The following is a 4377-nucleotide window of genomic DNA, read 5'->3' as shown; positions in this document are numbered from 1 at the left end:
CCTGTTTAAAAGCTTATTGAATGATTTCAAAATCAGAGTCGTGTTCGATGTAGTGCACTTGACTTGGTACAAAAGTGTTTTATTAATATTTAGCTTTTTCGACGTTTAATTCATTAAACATTATTTTAATCTTGACTTTATTAAAATAATTTTCACTTTCTTCACCTTCTTTATTGCTTCGAATCATTTCTACCTGTCTTGCGAAATGATTGATTGGTTTTTCAGTAATTGTTATTAAATTTTCTTCTTCAGCGCTATGTGCTGTTGCTTTGTTACTGCCATAGTATACATCGTTAATTTTGATTCTTGACAATGCATCGGCTACGTGATTTTGCTTTCCTTCTTAATATTTTATTTCGAAGTCATATTCTCCTAACCTTATCTTCCATCTTTGCAGTTTCATATTAGGTTCTTTGATATTGTTTAGCCAGACTAACGGCTTATGGTCACTTAATATCTCAAATCTTCTTCCGAATAAATAGGGTCTTAAGGTTTTTGTTGCCCATACTATAGCTAATAATTCTTTTTCAATTGTACTATAGTTTTCTTCATGTGCATTTAGAGTCCTACTAATGTAACTGATTGGTTTGTTATCCTGAGAAAGAACTGCTCCTATTGCAAAGTTGCTAGCATCAGTAGTTAATTGAAACCTTTTTCCTAAATCTGGACAAATCAGTATGGGATCGTTTATGATAAGTTGTTTTAATTTATTGAATGCTGCAATAAATGTATCATCTTTGAATGTCACTTTAGAACCAGCTTTTAAACATTTAGTTAAAGGTTTTGAAATGTCTGCGAAGTTTGGAATGAATTTTCTGTAATAACCGCAAAGACCAAGAAATGATTTTATTTCTTTTTGAGTTTTGGGAATTGGAAATTTATTGATTGCCTTAACCTTTTCTGGATTTGGCATTACACCGTTTGGTCCAACCATGTGTCCCAAAAATTCGGTTTCTTTTTTCAAAAATTCACATTTGTCTAGTTGTAATTTTAGATTAGCGTTTTTAAGTTTTTCGAAAACAATTTTTAATGAAGTAAGGTGTTCGTCAAGAGACGTAGAGAAAACAATTATATCGTCCAAGTATACAAGGCAATGCTTGTTTATTAATTCACGAAGGACATTGTTCATGCATCGCTGAAAAGTTGCAGGTGCATTTTTTAATCCAAATGGCATTCGAGTGTACTCGTAGTGTCCGTACTTTGTGGAAAACGCTGTTTTGTTTATGGTATTTTGGTCCATTTCGATCTGGTGGAAACCTTTAGCCAAATCAGTGGTGGTAAAATATTGACACCGTCCTAGCTTGCCTAGTATTTCGTCCATATTGGGAATGGGAAATTTATCACTAATAGTGATCTCATTTAAGCCCCTATAGTCTACTACAAGTCTAAATTTTTGTTTACCTGAAGCATATTCTTTTTTTGGTACTATCCACAATGGACTGCAATAAGGTGATTGGCTGTGCCTTATTATTCCTTGCTTTAACATATCCTGTATTTGAGACTCAACTTCTTTTTCAAATGAAAAAGGATACCCATACGGTTTTTTATAAATTGGATTTTCATGATGAGTTTTTATTTCATGCTTAACAACATTCGTAAAGGTCAAATTTTCACCATCACGATATTGAATGCATTTATATTGGTTAATTAGTTTTAATAATTTAACTTTTTCTTCTTCATTTAAGTGTTCTAAGCGATAACTTTTTCCCTCTGCTAATTCATTTTGAACAGCATAATTTATTTCATCAGTATAATTTTTAGATTTTAGCAATGCCTCAAAATCATTTATTTGTGTTGGAATTTTCAAACTAATGTTTTTGTGTAAAAAAATGCGGCCACTAATAGTAGTGCGACTATTTAAATAATCAATATTTGCCTGGTTTGCCTCTAGTAACTTTCGTCCTAGTAGTATGTCATAGTTGGAAGAAAAGTCGTGAATATAAAATATTTGTTCTTGAGTAAATAAACTATTAGGTGCAACTTTTACAAACTCATTTGGTTCATAATGACCTGTCATAGTGCGTATAATTGTCGGATCTTTATGAATGCTCCCGTTGAGAAAATTCTTTTTCATTAAGTTAATTGATGAACCGGTATCGACGAGGCAACGATAATTATGATTATTTATAGTTATTTCTATGTATGTAATTGGTCCGAAGCTTGCATTGGAAAATTTTCATTTTCATTATAAACATCTTCTTTGTACTCCTTATTTTGTTGATAATTTTCGTCTACTTGCATTCTTGATTGTCCACTATTACTTTCTCTGACTCTCTTTTGTGATTGGTTGGGTACTGAGCCCGATCGTCCACTTGGCTGTTGGCTTTGATTCATTGTATTATTTTGCTGTCCCTGAATTAAATTTCTTCGAAACTCTTGGTAACTTCCCCTATTTTGGTCAAAAGTATTATTTCGGTTATTCGATTGGAACCTATAATTTTGTGGAACCATTCTTTGGGGTTGCTTGGGGTGTGGTTGAATTGAAAGAGCTGGGCCAGGATTAAATTGTTGGGTGTTGTACAAATTAGTGAAAGGGTAGGGGTTACGTGTATAATTTGTTTGTTGATGCTTTTGAATTTTATTAACATTGATGTTATAATGTTTTAAATTTTCATTTTCTTCGTATAGCCCTTCTTGCTGAGCCGCTTGTTTCAGTTTAAGTACTGTTGAAATATCGCTTCTTGCTAATGTCATAAAAATTCTATCAGGTAATTTTCGTTGTATTAGGTTCTTTGTAGTCCTAAACATTGCTTCTGTGTACAATATTAATTCATTTGGATTTCCCTCAAGTTCTAATTTGTTGCTTATAACTAACTGCTTAAGCTCGATCTCGTTACAAAATTTTCTTAGATTACCTTGAAAATTAGTATTGTATAATCACCTTAATAGTTCCTCCACAGGTGTTTGCGTTTTGTACTCGTCGATTAGGGCTGCTCTAAGATCTGGCCAGTTGTTGACTTGTATAACTTGCAGAATCCTCTGGGCATCACCGGTGATTTGAAGTTCAATTGCTCCAAATATAACGCTTGTCTGTCGATCATTGGTTGTAGGATACAGACGCAAAAGGTAGTTAACTCTTCTGACAAAAGTTCTTAGGGTATATGGATCTCCTTCAAACGTTGGAATATTCCGGATCTGGGACAAAAGCTGATTTAAGTTTTGCTCCGTCAATGGGTTGGGTGCCACACCAATTTGTGGTTGCCCTTGAGCTGGTGGTTTTTGGTCCATTTTGTTGTGTTTAATTAAATTCCACTCAACTTTATTACTGACCGAATTGGATTTATTCAGTAGTCGATTGAAATTTAATTTTTTATATTTTTTGTTCAGTGCCTTTAATTTGCACTTAGGTTCTTTTGCGGATCTCTTAGTTGCACTTCCGAGCTAGTCGAATAAATTGCTTACTTGTGGGCAATTCCACGCGCTGATCTGGATATCCTAGTTGTTTAGAAATATCCTTTTAATTGATCAGTAAGCTACTGACTTTGTTTTTTCGCAAGGATATTTATACCCGTTACTCGTAGAGTAAAAGGGTATACTAGATTCGTCGGAAAGTATGTAACAGGCAGAAGGAAGCGTTTCCGACCCAATAAAGTATATATATTCTTGATCAGGATCACTAGCCGAGTCGATCTAGCCATGTCCGTCTGTCCGTCTGTCCGTCTGTCCGTATGAACGCTGAGATCTCGGAAACTATAAGAGCTACAATACTGGGATTTGGCATGCAGATTTCTGAGATTCCTGCGCAGCGCAAGTTTATTTCAAAAGAGTGCTACGCCCACTCTAACGCCCACAAACCGCCCAAAACTGTGGATCATACAGTTTTGATGCTAGAACAAAAATTTTAACTGAAATGTATTGTTCTTATCAATACCTACCGATTGACCCAAAAAAAAGTTTGCCACGCCCACTATAACGCCCACAAACCGCTCACAAACTTCAAAAAATCGTAAATATGAACGCGGATATCTCGGAAAATATCAAAGATAGAGAAACGGGATTTCAGATTTAGATTCCGTAGGCTTGAGCGCAGCGCAAGTTTGTTACGCGAATATGCCACGCCCACTCTAACGCCCACAAACCGCCCAAGCCTGTGGCGCCCACAATTTTCGTGCTAGATAAAAAATTTAAACTGAAATGTATTGGTCTCGTCAATACCTATCGATTGATTTAAAAAAAACTTTGCCACGCTCACTCTAACGCCCACAACGCTTAAATCTGTCTACCGCCGGTAGGTGGCGCATTTGCTGCTTGCATATCTCCATTTTCCTTTGGTCCCTTTAGCTGAGTAACGGGTATCTGATAGTCGAGGTACTCGACTATAGCGTTCTTCCTTGTTTTTTTTAAAGAGATCCTACCGACTGCGCCATTTACATGAGT

The sequence above is a fragment of the Drosophila subpulchrella genome, unplaced genomic scaffold (assembly GCF_014743375.2).
Source record: "Drosophila subpulchrella strain 33 F10 #4 breed RU33 unplaced genomic scaffold, RU_Dsub_v1.1 Primary Assembly Seq35, whole genome shotgun sequence".
Taxonomy (NCBI): Eukaryota; Metazoa; Arthropoda; class Insecta; order Diptera; family Drosophilidae; genus Drosophila; species Drosophila subpulchrella.
Note: the sequence above shows the minus strand (reverse complement) of the source record.